Source organism: Schistocerca cancellata, chromosome 12 (genome assembly GCF_023864275.1).
Source record: "Schistocerca cancellata isolate TAMUIC-IGC-003103 chromosome 12, iqSchCanc2.1, whole genome shotgun sequence".
In the NCBI taxonomy this organism is placed as follows: domain Eukaryota; kingdom Metazoa; phylum Arthropoda; class Insecta; order Orthoptera; family Acrididae; genus Schistocerca; species Schistocerca cancellata.
In genome coordinates, this window is record NC_064637.1 from 144,486,084 (window position 1) to 144,510,911 (window position 24,828).

The 24,828-nt window shown below is 46.0% G+C and overlaps 1 long non-coding RNA gene across 1 annotated transcript in view; it reads right to left on the bottom strand.

Annotated features, from left to right (window-relative positions):
* Positions 1–24,322, bottom strand: part of LOC126109823 (uncharacterized) — a 66,682-nt gene extending 42,360 nt beyond the window's left edge. Inside the window, exon 1 of the long non-coding RNA XR_007523735.1 lies at positions 24,263–24,322. This is a non-coding gene — a long non-coding RNA (uncharacterized LOC126109823). The remainder of the gene's footprint in view (positions 1–24,262) is intronic.
* Positions 24,323–24,828: the final 506 nt, after the last annotated feature.

Sequence of the window (24,828 nt, forward strand, 5' to 3'; positions counted from 1 at the left end):
CAGACTCTGCAAGAGAGGCGGTCTGCATCGCGGTGTAGCTTGCTGGCCAGGTTTCGAGAGGGTGCGTTTCTGGATGAGGTATCGAATATATTGCTTCCCCCTACTTATACCTCCAGAGGAGATCACGAATGTAAAATCAGAGAGATTAGAGCGCGCACGGAGGCTCTCCGTCAGTCGTTCTTCCCGCGAACCATACGCGACTGGAACAGGAAAGAGAGGTAATGACAATGGCACGTAAAGTGCCTTCCGCCACGCACCGTTGGGTGGCTTGCAGAGTATGAATGTGGATGTAGCTGTAGATGTCTCGTTTTTGACTAAATGCCAGCTGTAACATCTCGCAGAAAGGCGTACAACAAGTGATTCTTCCCCCAGGTAGACAGCTTACTGTACGGTGCAATAAAAATGTACCCTCTGCCTTGAACCTACCAGTGAGACGCAGGACAGAAAAATGTAGGTGCAGAGAGTACGTTATCGGAATTGCAGTAGTAAACATGTTATTGATACACAACGCGTATCGCTGGAGTTGTTGAGCATGTACACTATGTGATCAAAAGTATCCGGACACCCCCAAAAACATACGTTTTGCATATTGGGTGCATTGTGCTGCCACCTACTGCCCAGTACTCCATATCAGTGACCCCAATAGTCATTAGACATCGTGAGAGAGCAGAATGCGGCGCTCCGCGGAACTCACGGACTTCGAACGTCGTCAGCTGATTGGGTGTCACTTGTGTCATACGTCTGTACGCGAGATTTCCACACTCGTAAACATCCATAGGTCCATTGTTTCGAGTGTGATAGTGAAGTGGAAACGTCAAGGGACACGTACAGCACAATAGCGTACAGGCGACCTCGTCTGTTGACTCACAGAGACCGCCGACAGTTGAAGAGGGTCGTAATGTTAACAGACAGACATCTATCCAGACCATCACACAGGAATTACAAACTGCACGAGAATCCACTGCAAGTACTATGAGAGTTAGGCGGGAGGTGAGAAAACTTGGATTTCATGCTCGAGCGGCTGCTCATAAACCACACGTCACGCAGGTAAATGCCAAACTACGCCTCGCTTGGTGTAAGGAGTGTAAACATTGGACTATTGAACTGTGGAAAAACGTTATGCGGAGTGACGATTCACGGTACACAATGTGGCCATCCGATGGCAGGGTGTGGATATGGCGAATGCCCGGTGAACGTCATCTGCCAGCATGTGTAGTGCCAACAGTAAAATTCGGAGGCGATGTTGTTACGGTGTGGTCGTGTTTTCATGGAGGGGGCTTGCACCCCTTGTTATTTCGCGTAGCACTGTCGCAGCACAGGCCTACGTTGATGTTTTAAGCACCTTTTTGCTTCAAACTGTTGAACAACAATTCGGGGAAGGCGATTGCATCTTTCAACACGATCGAGCACCCGTTTATAATGCACGGCGTGTGGCGGAGTGGTTACAAGACAATGACATCCTTGTAATGGACTGGCCTGGACAGAGTCTGGAACGCCGACTTCATGCCAGGCTTCACCAACAGACATCGATACCTCTCCTCAGTGCAGCACTCCGTGAAAAATGGGCTTCCATCCCCAAAGAAACCTTCCAGCACCTGATTGTACGTATACCTGCTAGCTGTCATCAAGGCTAAGGGTGGGCCAACACCAGACTGAATTCCAGCGTTACTGATAGAGGGCGCGACGAACTTGTAAGTCATTTTGAGCCAGGTGTCCGGATACTTTTGATCACATAGTGTATGTCATTAAACAGTCAGTATGTGTTGCAGGTTGCCTATCTAATGAATTCCAGGGGTAATAAGAATTTCGTTTTGTAGTATTTCACATAATTATTTGCCAAGTTTAAATTCCTCTGATAATGTACTCATCATGAGATATAACCTCACGTTAAAGGTTTGAAGCAGTAAGTCGAGTATTAAAGCTAGAAACTGTGTTTGTCTTTAGCATCATACTCACCGCTCGCGAATTGCCCGTGACTGTATTCATCCAGTATTTGAGAATGAGGACACTTGGCGATTTTCAACAACGTTTCACGTAATTTCAGTCCTTTTCGGAAATCTTTCTCGACGACAATAACGGAAGGCAAAATATTTGTCTCTTACTAGACATTCTCTGTTCGTGCGGTAAAAATTGATGATCAGGCACGACGTTTTAATTCGTTAATTCTTTACTATTAAATCCATCCGCAACGAATTTCGCAAGCAGTATGCACTTACAGTATTGAATTTACCTGAAAAATTATATCAGTGTACAATATATGATTCAGGAGTTGTGTAATAAACTACCTTTTCCTAAAATGGAGCGACTATTCTCATCTAGTGTTTCATAATAAGAGCAGTTAGCAAGTTCCAACAAGCTTTAACACGTTCACACGATACTGAGGTGCCGGCCGCGGTGGCCGCGCGGTTCTAGGCGCTCAGCCCGGAACCGCGCGACTGCTACGGTCGCAGGTTCGAATCCTGCCTCGGGCATGGATGTGTGTGATGTCCTTAGGTTAGTTAGGTTTAAGTAGTTCTAAGTTCTAGGGGACTGATGACCTCGGAAGTTAAGTCCCATAGTGCTCAGAGCCATTTGAACCATTTGATACTGAGGTACCTGTGTTATCCTGAGTTACGATGCAAAGTTGCTTCGGAAGTGCATGCTTGTCCGGAGGAACAGGCTCTGCGGCGACAACAGCTGTCATCAAACACACTAAATGTTTTCGCAGTTGCGAATATGGACGACCATCAATTGTAGAATTTAATGACAACAATGAAAATCTGTGCAGACAGAACTCGAACAACTATTTGGCACACGGTTGTACCTGGCCATGAAGCGTGCTCGGATAGCCCGATGCTAAGGAGACCACTCGCGATATGCGAGTCCCGGTCCGGCACAGATTTTTACCATGATTCCATTATACAGCGCATAGTAGTCCATATTCGCAACTGCGGATACATTTCATGTGTTTCATGATGGCTGTTGTCGCCGCAGTGCCAGGCCTGTCAGAAGTAACATTGCACCCTAATTCGAAATAACGCAGGCACTGCAATATCATATTTATACACCGACAACGGGCAAGTAAAATGACTCTCCTGTACGGGAATATATATAGGGTGACAAACTGCCTATTCGCTTCTGTCTCGGGTTCTTCGGCCGACGTTCATATAATGATTTTTCTGACGTTTCGCCAGCACGAGTGGCTGGCATTGTCAAAGCTTCACCCTCCATTGCCGGTGGTAAACTGGAGCCGAGCTCGCGGCCGCAGACTATATGTACCTGGCGCGCCAACGTCCGAGGGCTTCTCTGCGGTCATTTCCGGTGCGGTTCTCCTCTTGCTACCTGCGACGGTCGTTCGCTGCAGTACAGGAAGCCAGGATCCGTTTACCTAAAGGCTTTCCTCTTTCTTGTTCAAGCTGTTCGCGTGTTTTTGTATTTCTACAGCTTCTCTGAACAAGCGCGTGTGATAGTGCTTCTCTACAGCCAGAACTTCCGTGTCGGCGAATTTTATTACGTGGTCGGTCTCACTCAGTGCGTGCTCTGCCACGGCCGATTTCTCCACCTGCCCCAACCTGCAATGTCGCTTATGCTCTTTGATCCTGGTGTTGATGGATCGTTCAGTCATTCCGACATAAACTTTTCCGCATGTGCATGGTATACGGTATATTCCCGACATTGCAAGTGGGTCTCTTTTCTCCTTCGCCGATCTAAGACACTCTTTGATCTTCTTTGTCGGTTTGAAAATCGTCTTTACGCCATGTTTGCGCAATATACGGCCGATTCTGTCCGTCACTCTGGGAATGTATGGCAGAAAGGCCGTACCGGACATTTCCTTTTTTGGTTCCTTACTTCGCCGAGTGTTTGGCTCTGTTACACTTCTGATATAATTTGTGGAGTACCCATTGCTCCTCAGGACAGTTTCCAGGTGTTGCATTTCTCGTTTGAGGTGTTGCGGCTCACATATTCGTCCTGCTCTCGTTAAGAACGTACTAATCATGCCTCTCTTCTGGCTCGGATGGTGGTTTGATAGTTTGTGCAGGTATCGGTCCGTGTGTGTCGGTTTTCGATACACGCTGTGTCCCAGGTTTTCGCCGTCCCTTGTGACCAGCACATCTAGAAATGGCAGTTTCTTGTCCTTTTCTACTTCCATGGTAAATGTTATGTTGGCATGGAGGCTGTTCAAGTGTCTTAGGAAGTCATCGAGCTGTTCTTCACCATAAACAATTTTGTATATAGGGTGAGTCAGGAAGATATCCAAATATTTTAGCATGTTGTTCTACAAGTAACACTAAAGATAAAAGTTGGTATAAACATAGGTCCGCAAATGTTTAATTACGCAGTTACGGCTAATAAAAGATTTTGACTCAAATTTAGCAACTACGCTAATATGAAGGCATTGAAAAACTGTAGGAGGTTGAACTGAAGCACACTTTCCATTTATTTTGTTGTTATTGGTTTGGTGAATCTAATAAAACATGTCCCAGACGTGAAACTTCCTGGCAGATTAAAACTGTGTGCCGGACCGAGACTCGAACTCGGGACCTTTGCCTTTCGCAAGAGAGTTTCTGTAAAGTTTGGAAGGTAGGAGACGAGGTACTAGCAGAAGTAAAGCTGTGTGGACGGGGCGTGACTCATGCTTGGGTAGCTCAGATGGTAGAGCACTTTCCCGTGAAAGGCAACGGTCCCGAGTTCGAGTCTCGGTCCGGCTCACAGTTTTAATCTACCAGGAATTTTCATATCAGCGCACACTCCTCTGCAGAGTGAAAATCTCGTTCTATGTCCGAGACGTGTATCTGCACTAGTTTTCCAAAAGAATCCTGAGAAGCAAAGATTATTATACAAGTACATTTGTTTACTTTCCATTAAGAATGTGTGTCATTGTTGATAACTATTAATGAGTAGTTTCAGTCGTTTCCTAACCTTGAAGCGAGTTAGTTTTCGGTATTGTTCAGTGAAAGAACATAATAACAGCAGTGAAGAATTACTTGCTCGTATTATGAATGCAATAGACGAAATTCAGAACAACCCTGTGAAACTGAAACGAGCAACAAAATCTGTTCATACACATGCAGCTAAGTGCGTCGAACTCCGTGGAGACGTTTTTAAACATTTATTGTGAACATATTGTGAAATTGTATGTGACTGTACGACTTCCTTAATACTGAGCTTTTTTCCGGTTTAATATAATAAATGGAAATGCCGTGTGGCTAGGGCCTCCCGTCGGGTAGATCGTTCGCCTGGTGCAAGTCTTGCGAGTTGACGCCACTTCGGCGACTTGCGTGTGCTATGGTATTAACAAAAGCAGATTATCTGACACATTCATACAGTTTCAGTTAACGTTATTACTGTCGTTTTTCCAAAATTAAATTCCCTTCAACTTCTGTTGAAAACTTCGTGCACTTGTCTGGAATTTAAAAAGCAAATTGGGCCAAGTAGTTAATAAATTAAAATTTTTACAGAATTACGTCTTCGCTTCTCTGGATGTTCTGGAAAACTACTGCAGATGCACGTCTGGAACATGTGTTATTAGATTCACCAGACCAATAACAAAAAAATAAATGGAAATTGTGCTTTACTTTAACCTCGTACAGTTTTGCGATTCGTTACATTAGAGAAGTTTGCTAAATTTCAGGGAAAATCTTTTATTAGCCACAACTCCGTAACTAAACAATTGCGGACCTATGTTTATATGAACTCTTTTCTTTAGGTTTACTTGTAGAATAACATATTAAAGTATTTTCATATCTTCGTCAATCACCTTTTATAATGGACTTACGAGTACATGTTGTAGACACATGGTTGACAACATATGGCAGTGAAGGTCTGGCCTGAGTCGCGCTCGGGTAGCCAAATAGTGAGGCGACCGGTCGCGATAAGTGGGAAGTCTGGGTTCGAGTCCTGGACCGGCACAACTTTTCATTTTCGTCATTTTGATACGCAGTTGATGGTTGTCCATATTCGCAACTGCAAATAGATTTCTTGTATTAACGCGTTCCCGCCGGTGCTGAAAACTTGTTTCTCGCTGTGGGGGCCCTAGACTACTATTTTAATATATTGACCCCTTACTTTTAAAACAACGATAGACTATGTAAAATATTTTTATACTAGATTATTCACAAATTACGTGATATCGTATTTTTTCGGAATGTTCTCTCGTTGAAGGTTCACACAAAATTCTATTCAGAGCGGTTCGTTCGCCTGGCTTGTAGGTAATATGACGTACGGTAGTGTATTGCGGGTAGCATAACTGGCGGAGTCGGGCGCGAGCCGTCGGTGGTACACGCGGCGGCCCGACGGGAGGGGGTCGCGAACCAAGTATTTGTCCGGCCCGCGGTTGTTAGCCGTACTTTATAATAGTACGCATCAAGCAACTAACAGCCGACACTAAAAACGACAACTAACGTTAAGAGCTTCTTAAGATATTATTTTCTTGTTTAGTAACAAAAATACGGATTCTTGGTGTCTGTTCCTTCGGAATTGTCCGATAGTTGTGGTGTAAGTAGGCTGTTTATGTTTTCTTATTGGCAACGTTACGTAGCGCTCTGTACGAAAATCACTGGCTCTGCTGTGTGCAGTCTGTGGCTAGTTTGCTTTGTTGTCTGCCATTGTAGTGTTTGGCAGCGGCAGCTGGATGTGAACAGCGCGTAGCGTTGCGCATTTGGAGGTGAGCCGCCAGCAGTGGTGGATGTGGGGAGAGAGATGGCGGAGTTTTGAAATTTGTAAGACTGGATGTCAATTATGAATATTAAGGTAAATACATTGTTTGTTCTCTATTAAAATCTTTCATTTGCTAACTATGCCTACTAGTAGTTAGTGCCTTCCGTAGTTTGAATCTTTTATTTAGCTGGCAGTAGTGGCGCTCGCTGCATTGCAGTAGTTCGAGTAACGAAGATTTTTGTGAGGTAAGTGATTTGTGAAAGGTACAGGTTAATGTTAATCACGGCCATTCCTTTGTACGGATTTCTGAAAGTCAAATTGCGTTGCGCTAAAAATATTGTGTGTCAGTTTAAGCACAGTCATGTATAAATTGTTCTAAGGGGACGTTTCATATGTCGACCCTTAGCCGAGGATACCTCACTGAAACCTTCTGATTTTTTTCTTGTAGTTTGTGTAATTAGTAGTGTAGCTTTTGTTTATTGCTAGCGCGTAATTGTAGAGAGAATCTCCTTTGTAGTTGCAGTCTTTCATTGTTGTACAGTAAAACAGTTGTGGCATGCATGTAGATTTGCACCAAGTATTTCGCAGCTGCGCTTGCAATTAACTAGATATTATTTTCAGTGCTATGTCAATGTATTCCCCTATTTTTGCTCTTCAAATTGTGTTTTTCTGTGTTGTCGTGGGAAATATTGTGACAATAATGGCGTGTAAAAAACGTAATACTAGGCTCCAAAGTAAACTGAGAAATGACAGTGAAGACGAAAGTAGTGTGTTAGCGCCACCATGTAATGAATTAACTAATGTTCAACATAGTAATTTGGTAATCGTGCATAGGGAAATGGAGCGGGCGGCAAACAATGGCGTAGGCAGTGAAACAATTAGTGAACAGGGAAGCATTATCGATCGATCGCTCGGCAACAGCTCGCCTCAGGAATCCGAAATGATAGGACACAATTTTGCAAATACTGTGGATTCAGGTTTTGCGTCCTCACCGTTTTCTCAAATAAGTCAAGACACATTTTCTGCTTTTCAAACTGCGAATGTTGCTGGTGCAAATGCACTGCCGAAAAGCGTAGAGGAACAGATTCCAGACACTAATGCATTGTTATTACAATTAATGCAACAAATGGGACAAAATCTTCAAAAGTTAGACATAATGGAACAGAATCTTCAAAAGTTAGACACAATGGAACAAAATCAGAGACAAACACATCAAAAGCTTCAAAAGTTAGACACAATGGAACAAAATCAGAGACAAACACAGCAAAAGCTTCAAAAGTTAGACACAATGGAACAAAATCTTCGGAAGTTAGACACCACACTTGAACAGACACGTGAAGATTTAACTACTGAGTTACATAACATTGAATCGAAATGTCAAAAAGTCTGTTATGACGTAAAAACACAAATTTGTGAGCATTTTCAACCTATTTTTTCGCGGCATGAAAATGCATTACAGAATCACGAAGCAGCCATAAAAGAACTGCAAACCATTGTTCATGAAAATCATGAGACCTTGTGGGCTAAAATTGACTCAGTTGCATCTACCGATTCGGTTACGCAACTTGCAAAACCTCAGGAAAACTTAAAGGACACAGTAGATTCGATTTCAACACAAATGGACACTCTGAAACTTGGTTCAGAAAAACACACTGAGGAAATGTGTTCACTATCGGAGAAAGTAGCTGAACTTTCGGATCAGGTCACTAACTTATCTACAAAGGTAGATGATGATCTGAATGACACAAGACCCGTAGCCTTCACTGACACAGAAGAGTATGAACAAATTAGAAAATTCAAACAAAATCAAAATCAAATAAATACACAGTATAAAAGAGAAATCCGGGAAGTACAAGCTCAATTGACGCAGGTAATACAAGAATTACATATTTCAGAGGACACTCGCGCTCCAGTACGGGAAGAGGGACATAGAAATACGGAACAACCACAAAATAAGAACACAGGACACTTCGGAAATTATGAAAGAAATTGGCAAGGGGCATTGGATTTTGAGATGGAACCGCCGAAACGACGTAACAATGACCGACATGTGACTCGCCGACATGATGATTTTGACTATAAGCTGTTCATTACTACACGTAAATTCAAAACATTTAAGAATTCTGGCAACGACATTCATCCACAAGCATGGCTCCATCAATTCTCTCATTGTTTTCCTCCCAACTGGTCATTGGAGCACAGGTTAGAATTTATGTGTGGCTACTTGGAGAATGAACCAGCTGTAAGAATGCGATCGGTCATTCACGATTGTCACAGTGAAGGAGAATTTTATCATGCCTTCCTCTCAGCGTATTGGTCTCAAGCTACACAAGACCGAGTAAAACATAGCATCATAATGATGAAACGTTTCGAACAATCTGAATTTTCCAGTCTTGTGAAATATTTTGAAGACATGTTGCATAAGAATCAGTATCTTTCAAACCCATACATCCCCCATGCTCCCCACAAAAGTCAGATTGTGTTGCGCTAAAAATATTGTGTGTCAGTTTAAGCACAGTCATGTATAAATTGTTCTAAGGGGACGTTTCAGTGGTAAATGTCCGAAAGGTCAGACACCACGAATTAATATAACTGATCCGCAACTGTTGGGCAACGAATGCACCTCCTTCACTGCGGGTGCACAATTACGTCTGACCTCCTGTGGGAAGCTCTAAGAAACAAGCGAGGAGTACACGGACACGTACTGCGAACAGGTGACGCAAGGTGGGATGCGTGCCGAGGTGGTGCGCGGAGTTGCGGCAGATACTGCGTCCGGGTGGCGCAGTGGTTAAAGCTCCGGCCTAACAGGCAGGAGATACCCGCTTAGAATCCTGGTCCGGCACACACTTTCACTTACCACCGCTGACTCCGGATAAAGTCTCGATGCAGCTGACGCCAATAGTCCCCTCCATTTCCTTTCCTTTCTCTCCCCTCCACTTTCAGTTTACATAGAGAAACAAAATACTTACAGAGACAGAAATATTTTACGATTTGTTTCATGGTAATTGACGGTGGTGAATTTGGCCGGGAGTTAAATAAAGTTTGTCGCTAATGTCAGGGTCAGAGTGGTGGGTAGCGCGCGGCCACTGCAGCGTTAGCAGACGTGAGAGGGGGAACATTTTATTGTTTGTCTTCCAGCACTGTCAAGAAATTCCCCCCTGTCGGATTTAGTGATAATATGGCATAGTGAATAGTTCGTCAAAAACTGAACACAGCTCAGGCGTGAAACCAGGAAGAAAGTGTACCGAACTGTGAAAAAAGAAGCAAAATAGAAACAGTGAAACTTCAAGTTCAGTGTGTACATCAAGCAACTTCGAGTAGCGAGTGCGTTGTGATTGTGTGGTCACGGCTTTCGACTGCGAAGGAGGAGACCTGTGTTGAAATCCTCCTGGTGCCCGATTTTTTTTTTTCACGAAATTATGAACTGTCCGCCCGGTTACTGACGTGTCTGTTCATTGTATTCAAATTTGCGTCTGTTTCGTGGTGTAACGTCGGGTGCCAGCAACCGGCCGTTGTGGCCGAGCGGTTCTAGGCGCTTCAGTCTGGAACCGCGCGACTGCTACGGTCGCAGGTTCGAATCCTGCCTCGGGCATGGATGTGTGTGATGTCCTTAGGTTAGTTAGGTTTACGTAGTTCTAAGTCTATGGGGGACTGATGACCTCAGATGTTGAGTCCCATAGTGCTCAGGGCCATTTGAACCATTTTGAACCTAACACCAGCACCCCCTTCCCTCTCCACCCCGCCCCCCATCCCTCTCAGGACGGAAACTGCACACTCCATCTGTCTGCGTCTTGTCGTATCTCATGTCAAAGCGTCAGACATTTCCTGAACGTTTTCAAAACGTGTAAGTGAGGTGGAACTTTGGTACCAGCGCGGTATTCACCTACTGGGATGTGGAAAACGGCTTAAAAGCCACATACAGGAGAGGCCGGCACACCGGCACTAGTCTTTAATACGCCGGGCAAATTCCGCCAGAGCCTGGCGTGCCTCCCTGTGCCCTGCAAGTGGGTGTCTCGACACTTTCGGCCATCTGGGTGGGTCTGTATGACAAGTACTTATCTATTATAAATGATAATGATGACGATGAGGTCCCATACTCCGAGGAGCGTAGGGGACGATGCGGCAGACCCGCACCTACGTACTAGGCAAGGTCCTAGTGGAGGTGGTTTGCCATTGCCTTCCTCCGACCGGGGATGAATGATGATGATGAAGACGACACAACAACACCCAGTCATCTCGAGTAGGGAAAAATCCCCGACCCCGCCGGGAATCGAACCCGGTGCCCCGTGCGCTGGAAGCGAGAACGCTACCGCAAGACCACGAGCTGCGGACCTATTATAAATAGGACAAAGTAATTATAGATGTAAAAATCTAGTAATACAGCTATACAGACTGATGAACCAATGCATTATGACCACTGCCTTTGCAACAAATACATCACCCGTTCTGCGTACCAGGGATCCCAAATTTTGTTGGTAGGTTTGTGGAGCTATGTGGCATTAGATGTCTACGCACAGGTGCCGTTATTCGTTCAAATAACGGGCCGCTGACTTGCATACGCGGTGATGGAGCCCGATGGCGATCCACATGGGTTCCATAGGATTTACAACAGGTGAATTCGGTCGGCAACACATCAACGTTCCTCAAACCACTGTAGCACGGTTCTGGCTCCGAGACACGGACAGTTATAGTCCTGAAAGATGACATCACCGTCAGAGAAGACATTAAGCATGAAGGGATGCAGGTGGTTCGCAGCTATCAGCGTGTCTTAGTTTACTACCACAAATACCATGCAAGCACAGGACAATGTCTCCCATAGTATAATACTGCTCCGACCAGCCTGCGTCTGTGATTCACTGCACCTTCGAACCGCGATTCACGGCGATAATTTCGTTTGTAGAGACGACCATCGATCTCGTGTAGAAAAACGTGACTCAGCGGAAAGGCCGACACGTATCCATTGATCGACGGTCGAATTCCGATGGTCCTGTGTCCACTGCATGCGTAATTGACGATGCCGTTGGGTCAACATGTGGACATGTAGGGGTGGTCTGCTGCGGGTCTCCATGTTCAACAATGTACCATGAACGGTGAGCTCCGAAACACTTCTGTGTGGACCAGCACTGTGCTCTTTCGGCAGAATTGCCGCTGATCACCATCTGTCGTACATTACAGCTCAGACAAGCCTCCGAACCACACGTTCTGTGAAGATTCGTGAACGTCCAACCATTTAGAGCCTAGTGGTGGTTTCACCGTTCTTCTACCTCTTTTCGTAGACGGTCACGACAGTAGCACGTGAACATTCGGTTCGCCGTTTCAAGGTATTCATTCACAGGCTGTACGTAATACACTACTGGCTATTAAAATTGCTACACCACGAAGATGACGTGCTACAGACGCGAAATTTAACCGACAGGAAGAAGATGCTGTGCTATGCAAACGATTAGCCTTTCAGAGCATTCACACAAGGTTGGCGCCGGTGGCGACACCTACAACGCGCTGACATGAGGAAAATTTCCAAATCGATTTCTCATACACAAACAGCAGTTGACCGGCGTTGCCTGGTGAAACGTTGTTGTGATGCCTCGTGTAAGGAGGAGCAATGAGTACCATCACATTTCCGACTTTGATAAAGGTCGGATTGTAGCCTATCGCGATTGCGGTTTATCGTATCGCGACATTGCTGCTCGCGTTGGTCGAGATCCAATGACTGTTAGCAGAATATGGAATCGGTGGGTTCAGGAGGGTAATACGAAACGCCGTGCTGGATCCCAACGGCATCGCATCACTAGCAGTCGAGATGGCAGGCATCTCATCTGCGTGGCTGTAACGGATCGTGCAGCCACGTCTCAATCCCTGAGTCAACAGATGGGGACGTTTGCAAGACAACAACCATCTGCATGAACAGTTCGGCGACGTTTGCAGCAGCACGGACTATCAGCTCGGGGACCGTGGCTGCGGTTACCCTTGACGCTGCATCACAGACAGGAGCGCCTGCGATGGTGTACTCAACGACGAAGCTGGGTGCACGAATGGCAAAACGTCATTTTTTCGGATGAATCCAGGTTCTGTTTACAGCATCATGACGGTCGCATCCGTGTTTTGAGTCATCGCGGTGAACGCACATTGGAAGCGTGTATTCGTCATCGCCATACTGGCATATCACCCGGTGTGATGGTATGGGGTGCCACTGGTTACACGTCTCGGCCACCTCTTGTTCGCATTGACGGCACTTTCAACAGTGGAAGTTACATTTCAGATGTGTTACGACCCGTGGCTCTACCCTTCATTCGATCTCTGCGAAACCCTACATTTCAGCAGGATAATGCACGACCGCACGTTGCAGGTTCAGTACGGGCCTTTCTGGATACAGAAAATGTTCGACTGCTGTTTTGGCCAGCACACTCTCCAGATCTCTCACCAACTGAAAACGTCTCGTCAATGGGTGGCCGAGGAACTGGTTCGTCACAATATGCCAGTCACTACTCTTGATGAACTGTGGTATCGTGTTGAAGCTGCATGGGCAGCTGTACCTGTACACGCCATCCAAGCTCTGTTTGACTCAATGCCCAGGCGTATCAAGGCCGTTATTACGGCCAGAGGTGGTTGTTCTGGATACTGATTTCTCAGGATCTATGCACCCAAATTGGGTGAAAATGTAATCACATGTCAATTCTAGTATAATGTATTTGTCCAATGAATACCCGTTTATCATCTGCATTTCTTCTTGGTGTAGCAATTTTAATGGCCAGTAGTGTATTATCGTTACTGCGTCACATGTCCACAACGTCACCAAGCGACATCCAACGTCGCGATGTGCAGTGGTCATCATGTCTTGATTTAAAACTAAAACTAAACTCCTCCCGAACAGGCCATGAAGGCCCAAGGGTGCCGACCGGCCGCCGTGTCATCCTCAACCCATAGGCGTCGCTGGATGTGGATATGGAGCCTTCACTTCAAAGATTCAACAGGTAAACTGAGTACCAACGGCTAAGGTAACTCCGAGTTACTACCGTAAAACTTCAAGAAGCTTATAAACTGCGAGAAGCCAACGCAAAGACTAATTTTGAGAAAATCTGAAAAGGAAAACTCACTTTCAGAACCACCGTCTCTGCATCAAACTGAACAGTGCACTGGCCAGCTGGGAAACAACAGAACGCCAGGGGAACACGGAACATTACAAAGCCGAGTCACATTAACTGTTCATCGCCCAGGTTTGATGTTAACGTCCAATAACCACTCACAGACGGCAGGTGGCACCATCAACAGTGGAGGGTCAGGGGGACACGGAAAACAGTCCTGTCGCCGTCATAATGCGGAAACGGCGCGATTTATCTGACTGCCAAATGGGCATCATCATTGGCTTTCTACCGAAGGGTGGAAGCATTTCAGAAACGACTAAGTTTGCGAAGCTGTAGAATGCCTCCATGAGAAAAGTATACTGTGCATGGCGAAATGGCGCTATCCAAAAGAATACCGGACGATAGCAAACAATCCCGAAGTCCATTCGCTACGTAAGAAGGGAGACAGCACAGACGCTAACAGTTACCGAGGCCTGTCTCTACTTCCAGTCATCTACAAAAATATATCGAAAGCTGTACTAAACGAGATAGAAGAGCAAACACAAAACTTAACTGGCGAGCACCAAGCGGAGTTCAAAAAGAAGAACGTGCTCAGAGGAAATTATTTAACTTGAAAACAATTCTCAAGTTCAGAACAATACGGAACATTAAATCCATAGACAGAAAGACGTTATTTCTAAAACTGTAAGAAGCAGGCATCGACAAAACCACCAGACAATTAGTCGAACAGGCATTTACGGATACAGCTGCAAAAGTTCAAATTCTAGGAAAAGTTTCAGTAACAGAGGAGCTCGGCAGGGAGATGGGATCTTACCGATTCTCTTCAATTGCTATTATATAATGTCTGGGAGATTGCCATATGGGACTACAAGAGAAAAACATCGAAGGAATACATCTAGGACAAGGAAGAAGAGGATTCGAAGTGAAATGCCTCGCTTACGCTGGCGATACCTCAACAACTTCTAAGGACAAATGATGATGATGATGATGTCCCACACTCCGAGGAGCCTAGGGAACGATGCGGGAGACCCGCACCGCCGTCTAGGCAAGACCCTAGCGGAGGTGGTTTGCCATTGCCTTCCTCCGACCGTAATGTGGATGAATGATGATGAAGACGACACAACACCCAGTCATCGCGAGGCAGGGAAAATCCCTAACCCCGCCGGCAATCGAACCAGGGACCCCGTGCGAGGGGAAGCGAGAACGCTGCCGCAAGACCACGAGGTGCAGACTCTAAGGACAAAAAGAGATGCCAGAATAATGACAGAAACAAGTACCAAAATTTCAGATAAAACTGGATTACAAATATCGTATGAGGAAACAGAATGCATGGAACATACGCACAACTGAGGAAAATATGTACAAACAAAACACAGAAACAACAGAAGAATTGACAGGTTTAAGTATGTGGGAGAATGTACAACACCAAAAGTAGGAGAAAGACCAAAGAAAATGGAATTAACATACAAACTCACCCACAGTCGATACAATTAAAGATCATTATCGTTCCACACAAAAATTAAACAGTACGCAACAGTAACTGAACCGAAAGCACTGTGCCCACATGAATGTATTACAATGGAAAACAAAGAAAGGGAAATGCTCAGAAAAAAATTTAGGGCCACGAAAGAAAGGAAGATAACAACTGGACGAAGAGGAGAAATGAAGATTTATACAGACGCAATAAGAAGAGGAGACTAAAGTTTTACGGTGATATTCACAGAATGAATGAGAGTTAGGCTAACCAAGAAAATTTTCAGTTTCATTTTCAAAGTAAAAAACTCTACGGGATGGCTGGAAGAGACAAGAAGAGATTTGGGAAGACTTATAGTCACAGAAGATGCCGTACAGGGCAGAGAAAATTTTACGCTAGTGATCGGCACTGCAAAATTTCCTATCCAGCAAAATAAAAGCAACCTAGGAAAGTGGCAGTGACATCTCAGCATATCTCTGCAACGCCTGAAGGAATTTCTACTAAAATTGGCGCACGTATCGCTTGCCACCCGCAAAAATTACTGCAAGATACCCCTAGCACCTCTATGGCTGAAGTTTTGGGTTGAAATGGCAGTGACATAAAAACATAACTCGGGAACTTCTAAAGCAATTTCAACCAAATTTTGTCTATACGTGACTCATTACCTGTGTAAAAATACAGTGGGAGGGAGATACCCCTACTTCCCCTAGGGGTGGGGATCACGCTCTACATCTACATCTACATGGATACTCTGCAATTCACATTTAAGTCCCTCGCAGAGGATTAATCGAACCACCATCACAATTCTCTATTATTCCAATCTCGTATAGCGCGCGGAAAGAACGAACACCTGTATCTTTCCGTACGAGCTCTGATTTCCCTTATTTTATCGTGGTGATCGTTTCTCCCAATGTAGCTCGGTCTCAACAAAATATTTTCGCATTCGGAGGAGAAAGCTAATGATTGGAATTTCGTGAGAAGATTCCGTCGCAACTGAAAACGCCTTTCTTTTAATAATATCCAGCCCCAATACTGTATCATTTCAGTGACACAATCTCCCATATTTCGCGATACTAAAAAACGTGCTGCAATTCTTTGAACTTTTTTGATGTACTCTGTCAGTCCTATCTGGTAAGGATCCCACACCGCGCATTAGTATTCTAAAAGAGGACGGACAAGCGTAGTGAAGGCAGTCTCCTTAGTAGACCTGTTACATTTTCTAAGTGTCCTGCCAATAAAGCGCAGTCTTTGGTTAGCCTCCCCCACAAGATTTTCTGTGTGTTCCTTCCAATTTAAGTTGTCGGTTATTGTAATTCCTAGGTACACTCCTGGAAATGGAAAAAAGAACACATTGACAGCGGTGTGTCAGACCCACCATACTTGCTCCGGACACTGCGAGAGGGCTGTACAAGCAATGATCACACGCACGGCACAGCGGACACACCAGGAACCGCGGTGTTGGCCGTCGAATGGCGCTAGCTGCGCAGCATTTGTGCACCGCCGCCGTCAGTGTCAGCCAGTTTGCCGTGGCATACGGAGCTCCATCGCAGTCTTTAACACTGGTAGCATGCCGCGACAGCGTGGACGTGAACCGTATGTGCAGTTGACGGACTTTGAGCGAGGGCGTATAGTGGGCATGCGGGAGGCCGGGTGGACGTACCGCCGAATTGCTCAACACGTGGGGCGTGAGGTCTCCACAGTACATCGATGTTGTCGCCAGTGGTCGGCGGAAGGTGCACGTGCCCGTCGACCTGGGACCGGACCGCAGCGACGCACGGATGCACGCCAAGACCGTAGGATCCTACGCAGTGCCGTAGGGGACCGCACCGCCACTTCCCAGCAAATTAGGGACACTGTTGCTCCTGGGGTATCGGCGAGGACCATTCGCAACCGTCTCCATGAAGCTGGGCTACGGTCCCGCACACCGTTAGGCCGTCTTCCGCTCACGCCCCAACATCGTGCAGCCCGCCTCCAGTGGTGTCGCGACAGGCGTGAATGGAGGGACGAATGGAGACGTGTCGTCTTCAGCGATGAGAGTCGCTTCTGCCTTGGTGCCAATGATGGTCGTATGCGTGTTTGGCGCCGTGCAGGTGAGCGCCACAATCACGACTGCATACGACCGAGGCACACAGGGCCAACACCCGGCATCATGGTGTGGGGAGCGATCTCCTACACTGGCCGTACACCACTGGTGATCGTCGAGGGGACACTGAATAGTGCACGGTACATCCAAACCGTCATCGAACCCATCGTTCTACCATTCCTAGACCGGCAAGGGAACTTGCTGTTCCAACAGGACAATGCACGTCCGCATGTATCCTGTGCCACCCAACGTGCTCTAGAAGGTGTAAGTCAACTACCCTGGCCAGCCAGATCTCCGGATCTGTCCCCCATTGAGCATGTTTGGGATTGGATGAAGCGTCGTCTCACGCGGTCTGCACGTCCAGCACGAACGCTGGTCCAACTGAGGCGCCAGGTGGAAATGGCATGGTAAGCCGTTCCACAGGACTACATCCAGCATCTCTACGATCGTCTCCATGGGAGAATAGCAGCCTGCATTGCTGCGAAAGGTGGATATACACTGTACTAGTGCCGACATTGTGCATGCTCTGTTGCCTGTGTCTATGTACCTGTGGTTCTGTCAGTGTGATCATGTGATGTATCTGACCCCAGGAATGTGTCAATAAAGTTTCCCCTTCGTGGGACAATGAATTCACGGTGTTCTTATTTCAATTTCCAGGAGTGTATTTAGTTGAATTTACGGCCTTTACATTAGACTGATTTATCGCGTAACCGAAGTTTAACGAATTCTTTTTAGCACTCATTTGGATGACCTCACACTTTTCGTTATTTAGGGCCAACTGCCAATTTTCGCACCATTTAGATATATTTTCTAAATCGTTTTGCAATTTGTTTTGATCTTCTGATGTCTTTATTAGTCGATAAACTACAGCGTAAATGCAAACAACCGAAGACGGCTGCTCAGATTGTCTCCCAAAACATTTATACAGACAAGGAACAGCAAAGGGTCTATAACACTCCCTTGGGGAACGCCAGAAATCACTTCTGTTTTACTCGAAGACATTCCGTCAGTTACTACGAACTGTGATCTCTCTGACAGGAAATCACAAATCCAGTCACATAACTGAGACGATATTCCATAAGAACGCAATTTCACTACAAACCGCTTGTGTGGTACTGTGTCAAAAGCCTTCCGGAAGTCCAGAAATACGGAATCGATCTGAAATCCCTTGTCAGTAGCACTCAACACTTCATGCGAATAAAGAGGTAGTTGTGTTTCACAAGAACGATGTTTTCTAAACCCATGTTGACTGTGTGTCAATAGACAGTTTTCTTTGACGCACCGAGCGAGGTGCGCTGTGGTTAGCACACTGGACTCGCATTCGGGAGGACGACGGTTCAATCCCGCATGCGGCCATCCTGATTTAGGTCTTCCGTGATTTCCCTAAATCGCTCCAGGCAAATGCCGGTATGGTTCCTTTGAAAGGGCACGGCCGACTTCCTTCCCTGTCCTTCCCTAATCCTATGAGAGCGATGACCTCTATGTTTGGACTCCTCCACCAAACCTACAAATCTACACCCCCCCCCCCCCCTATATCTGCTTCTGAGTACGCCTTACAATCCAGTATCTGATTTCGGAATCTCTGGCTGTTCTTCGAGGTAATTCATAATGTTCCAACACAATATATGTCCCAAAACCCTGCCGCATATCGACGTTAACGATATGGGCCTATAATTAAGTGGATTACGACGAGAAGGGCAGATGTCTACAATCGTCCGAAAACGACCTGTTTCTGATTTCTGCCGGCAAATAGCTGACTTGGGTTACATTACACGTATGGATTGCTCAATGCGTCAGAATGAGCCAATCATTTTGCCAGCGTGTCCCGGGCCAAAATTCGTACCACACGACTGAATACCGCAGATATGAGTAATGTTCTCTCTGGAGTTGTTCTGTGTAAAACAGTGGAGAATAAGACAGTTGGCAGCGACAGTTCTTTTTTCTCGAAACTACAGCCACTTAATGGCAGAATTAGAAGTTTCCTCAGAATCCATATGAAACTGCAAGGCGAAATTCACTAGAGATTCAAATGAAATATGTATACAAATATGTGTGAAATATGTACACATATGTAGATACACAGGGCGTGACGGGTAAAGCGCAGATATTTCTACTGGTGACTGAGGACGGAATACTGAACAACATTACATCAGTACTTACTTCGTTTGCACAATAATAATTGTAGCCATTACGAGTATTATGTTTTTAGTTTGGTTAGTACCTCGAAGTACAGGGTGTTTCAAAAATGACCGGTATATTTGAAACGGCAATAAAAACTAAACGAGCAGCGATAGAAATACACCGTTTGTTGCAATATGCTTGGGACAACAGGCAGATAAACTTTCGAAATTACAGTAGTTACAATTTTCAACAACAGATGGCGCTGCGGTCTTGGAAACTCTATAGTACGATATTTTCCACATATCCACCATGTGTAGCAATAATATGGCGTAGTCTCTGAATGAAATTACCCGAAACCTTTGACAACGTGTCTGGCGGAATGGCTTCACATGCAGATGAGATGTACTGCTTCAGCTGTTCAATTGTTTCTGGATTCTGGCGGTACACCTGGTCTTTCAAGTGTCCCCACAGAAAGAAGTCACGGGGGTTCATGTCTGGCGAATAGGGAGGCCAATCCACGCCGCCTCCTGTATGTTTCGGATAGCCCAAAGCAATCACACGATCATCGAAATATTCATTCAGGAAATTAAAGACGTCGGCCGTGCGATGTGGCCGGGCACCATCTTGCATAAACCACGAGGTGTTCGCAGTGTCGTCTAAGGCAGTTTGTACCGCCACAAATTCACGAAGAATGTCCAGATAGCGTGATGCAGTAATCGTTTCGGATCTGAAAAATGGGCCAATGATTCCTTTGGAAGAAATGGCGGCCCAGACCAGTACTTTTTGAGGATGCAGGGACGATGGGACTGCAACATGGGGATTTTCGGTTCCCCATATGCGCCAGTTCTGTTTATTGACGAAGCCGTCCAGGTAAAAAATAAGCTTCGTCAGTAAACCAAATGCTGTCCACATGCATATCGCCGTCATCAATCTTGTGCACTATATCGTTAGCGAATGTCTCTCGTGCAGCAATGGTAGCGGCGCTGAGGGGTTGCCGTGTTTGAGTTTTGTACGGATAGAGGTGTAAACTCTGGCGCACGAGACGATACGTGGACGTTGGCGTCATTTGGACCGCAGCTGCAACACGGCGAACGGAAACCCGAGGCCGCTGTCGGATCACCTGCTGCACTAGCTGCGCGTTGCCCTCTGCGGTTGCCGTACGCGGTCACCCTACCTTTCCAGCACGTTCATCCGTCACGTTCCCAGTCCGTTGAAATTTTTCAAACGGATCCTTTATTGTATCGCTTTTCGGTCCTTTGGTTACATTAAACCTCCGTTGAAAACTTCGTCTTGTTGCAACAACACTGTGTTCTAGGCGGTGGAATTCCAACACCAGAAAAATCCTCTGTTCTAAGGAATAAACCATGTTGTCTACAGCACACTTGCACGTTTTGAACAGCACACGCTTACAGCAGAAAGACGACGTACAGAATGGCGCACCCACAGACTGCGTTGTCTTCTATATCTTTCACATCACTTGCAGCCCCATCTGTTGTTGAAAATTGTAACTGCTGTAATTTCGAAAGTTTGTCCGCCTGAAAATGTACTGTTGTCCCAAGCATATTGCAACAAACGGTGTATTTCTATCGCTCGTTTAGTTTTTATTGCCGTTTCAAATATACTGGTCATTTTTGAAACACCCTGTACATGTGACAGGAGGAAGCCATTAATGTTTATCTGTTTTCCCCCTAGGAAGCAGATCAGGTATTGAGATGTAGATGCATGGGCGCAAAACGGTTAGTCTATACCGACAGGCGTAGTCCACTTAGTGGTGCAGTTACGGTTGTCCAGAAAACATCAGGTTGTAAAGTATGTGACACGGTTGTGGGCAGACTGTTGAATGCAGAGAAGAAACAACGAACACATTAAGCTACCACATATAAGAATCTCTGCACAGGGTATCACACGAATCATTATTTGAAGCAAAAAAAAAAAAAAAAAGAACTGATAAATGATGGCTCTAAAACGCATGCCTTAAGAACTATGAATACTTGTTCATTTTTTTCTACAGTGAAACACATGGCCGGCCAGGTTGGCCGAGCGGTTCTAGGCACTACAGTCTGGAACCGCGCGACCGCTACGGTCGCAGTTTCGAATCCTGCCTCGGGCATGGATGTGTTTGATGTCCTTAGGTTAGTTAGGTTTAAGTAGTTCTACGTTCTAGGGGACTGATGACCTCAGAAGTTAAGTCCCGTAGTGCTCAGAGACATTTGAACCATTTTTTTTAAACACATGTCTTCTACTGAACAGGTGCTCATAACTCTTAAGGCATGCACCTTAGAACCCATGTTTACTAGACTGTTTTGCTTCAAATGATCGTTCCTATCTATCCTTGAGTGCTGACCATTCCTCCTGCAGCAGCCTATATATACTTATATACACACATCAAAAAAAGTTTTGCATCACCCGGGTTCCAAGAACTCCTGTAAATAGACGTTGACTGTGAATATCGTATCACAGACAGAGTCCTTTTGGCTGTTCAGAGATGTCACTAAACCCGTCCAAAGATGTAAACAACCATGCATGAGTAGCGCCTATTAGACGGAGGGGGTCCGACAGCCGATCAGTTCCAGTCATTCCACCAGGAAGGAGGTACACGGCTCGTGTTGTCTGTAGTTCAACCGTGCCTAGAGGGTCAATACCGCGGTTCGATCACGTCTGCATCTTTGTGTCATGAAGGTCTCTGAAGAAGGGAAGTGTCCAGGCGTCTCGGAGTGAACCAAAGCGATATTGTCCGGACATGGGGGAGTTTCAGAGAGACAGGAATTGTCGATGAGATGCCTCGCTCAGGCCGCCCAAGGGCTACTACTGCAGTGGATGACCGCTACCTACGGATTATGGCCCGGAGGAGCCTGACAGCAACGCCACCGTGTTGAATAACGCTTTTCGTGCAGCCACAGGACGTCGTGTTACGACACAAACTGTGCGCAATAGGCTGCATGATGCGCAACTTCACTCCCGACGTCCATGGCGAGGCCCATCTTTGCAACCACACCATGCAGCGCTGTACAGATGGGCCCAACAAAACGCCGAATGGACCGCTCAGGACTGCCATCACGTTCTCTTCACCGATGAGGTAGCATATGCCTTCCACCAGACAATCGTCGAAGACGTGTGTGGAGGCAACCCGGTCAGGCTGAAAGCCTTAGACACACTGTCCAGCGAGTGCAGCAAGGTGGAGGTTCCCCGCTGTTTTGGGGTGGCATTATGTGGGGCCGACGTACACTGCTAGTGGTCATGGAAGGCACCGTAACGGATGAATGCCATCCTCCGACCGATAGTGCAACCATATCGGCAGCATATTGGCGAGGCATTCGTCTTCATGGACTACAATTCGCGCTCCCCATCGTACACATCTTGTGAGTGACTTCCTTCAGGATAACGACGTTGCTCGACTAGAGTGGCCAGCATATTCTCCAGACATGAACCCTATCGAACATGCCTGGGATTGATTGAAAAGGACTGTTTATGGACGACGTGACCCACCAACCACTCTGAGGGATCTTCGCCGAATCGCCGTTGAAGAGTGGGACAATCTGGACCAACAGTGCCTTGATGAACTTGTGTATAGTATGCCACGGCGAATACAGGCATGCATCAATGCGAGAGGACGTGCTACTGGGTATGAGAGGTACCGGTGTGTGCAGCATTCAGGAGCACCTCCTCTGAAAGTCTGGCGGTATGGTGGTACAACATGCAATGTGTGGTTTTCATGAGCAATAAAATGGGCGGAAATGATGTTTACGTTGATCTCTATTCCAATTTTCTGTACAGGTTCCGGAACTCTCGGAACCGAGGTAGTGCAAAACTTTTTTTGATGTGTGTATATATAGGATGTTGGGAAATTTCTGTTAGAGACTTCTAGGACTTGTAGAGGGCAGCGAGTACGGAACATTTTGCATAGGAACCAATGTCCGTTCGACGATGGTTTCAGTCCAGATGTGTAACGCGTCCACGTCTGCTGCGGGAAAGAGAAAAGTCTCAGAGTTGCTTGTCCTGGAATGCAGCATGGTATATGGTACGACCTGTAGCACGTCAAACGGTTACCTGGTGTCACTTAACGTCTACAAAGTTTAATTTACGAGACTCCCGTAGAGAAAGAGGAGGATCTGGTTCGCTGGTACGAGTTCTGGCCGCTGGACCTGAAACTGAAGAGACACGAGAGGTGGGATGGAGAGTGTGTATCAGAACATGCTTTGTAGCTACAGTGCGTGTAACAACGTTGGTGGTCGCCACATCGAGCAGCTGTTGTAATGCATCAGTACTTTTCTATACGTTCAGTACGCTGGGTTTTTGTTTGTCTTGGGACAATGTAGACACGTAATGTTTGAGTGTTAATACAAAAAAATGTGCTTAATTCATATGTTTTCTTTCGAACTGTCACCTTTAACTGTACTGCGTCACGCCTAATTCAGTTCCTCAGGCGGAAAATGGATGAGTTAAACAACTGAATTGAAACCGTCGTTGAAGGGAACCGGTACGTTCCTGGAAATTGGTTCCTATTCAAAATATGATGTACTCACTTCCTTCTAACTGTCCTAGAAGTTTGTATCGGGAATTTCCGAACATCCTGTGTAACTTTTTTTCGATCCGTTTAATATAGTTCACGCACAGAGTTGTTTCTTTCTGTCGCTTCCGCCTAAATGTAGGAAGGCAGTCTGCCTTTTATTGTTTTTTTTCTTTGTGGTGGGTCTTCCCCTCTCTGCCTTCCCTGCTCCCTCCTCCGCTTCTTCCTCCCACCCGCAGTAATCCAGCCTTTTAGTAACCTTTTGAAATATTCTCATTCCGTGGCACCCATCGCAAGCTAAGTGAGACTACTGGACACAGCGGACTGGTGGAGAGTACTGATGTGGCTGGGATACTTACTGAGCTTGCAGTACTTGAGCGCTGCCTCGTAGTCCTTCAGCATCAGCGCAGACAGGAACTGCGGAAACAAACAAAAATATACTGTCATGTCGGGCATATACACTCAGTTATGGTCAGTTAAAGCAGTAATCTATAACATCCGTATTACCAGGCGACTGGGGCTCAGATTCTGGTACCAGCTATAGGTTTCCTGTCTAATGGCTTGCAAAAGGGAAACAAAAATTTGATGTGCAATATTTCGCGTAATTACTGACTTATTCAATAATTTAATAACTGTAACAAGATATGTACACTGATGAGCCAAAACATGATGACGACTGCCCACCGCAACGGCGGATGTCGCCTGGTGACGTTGCAGGCATGTGACGCAGTGACGAAAGTATGTAAGCGGAGCAGACAATGACGGGGGATCGCCCTAGCGAAGATATGGGCTGCAAATAGGGAAATCCATTGAGATACGCGACTTTGACGAAGGACAGGCTATTACACTACTGACCATTAAAATTGCTACACCATGAAGATGACGTGCTACAGACGCGAAATTTAACTGACAGGAAGAAGATGCT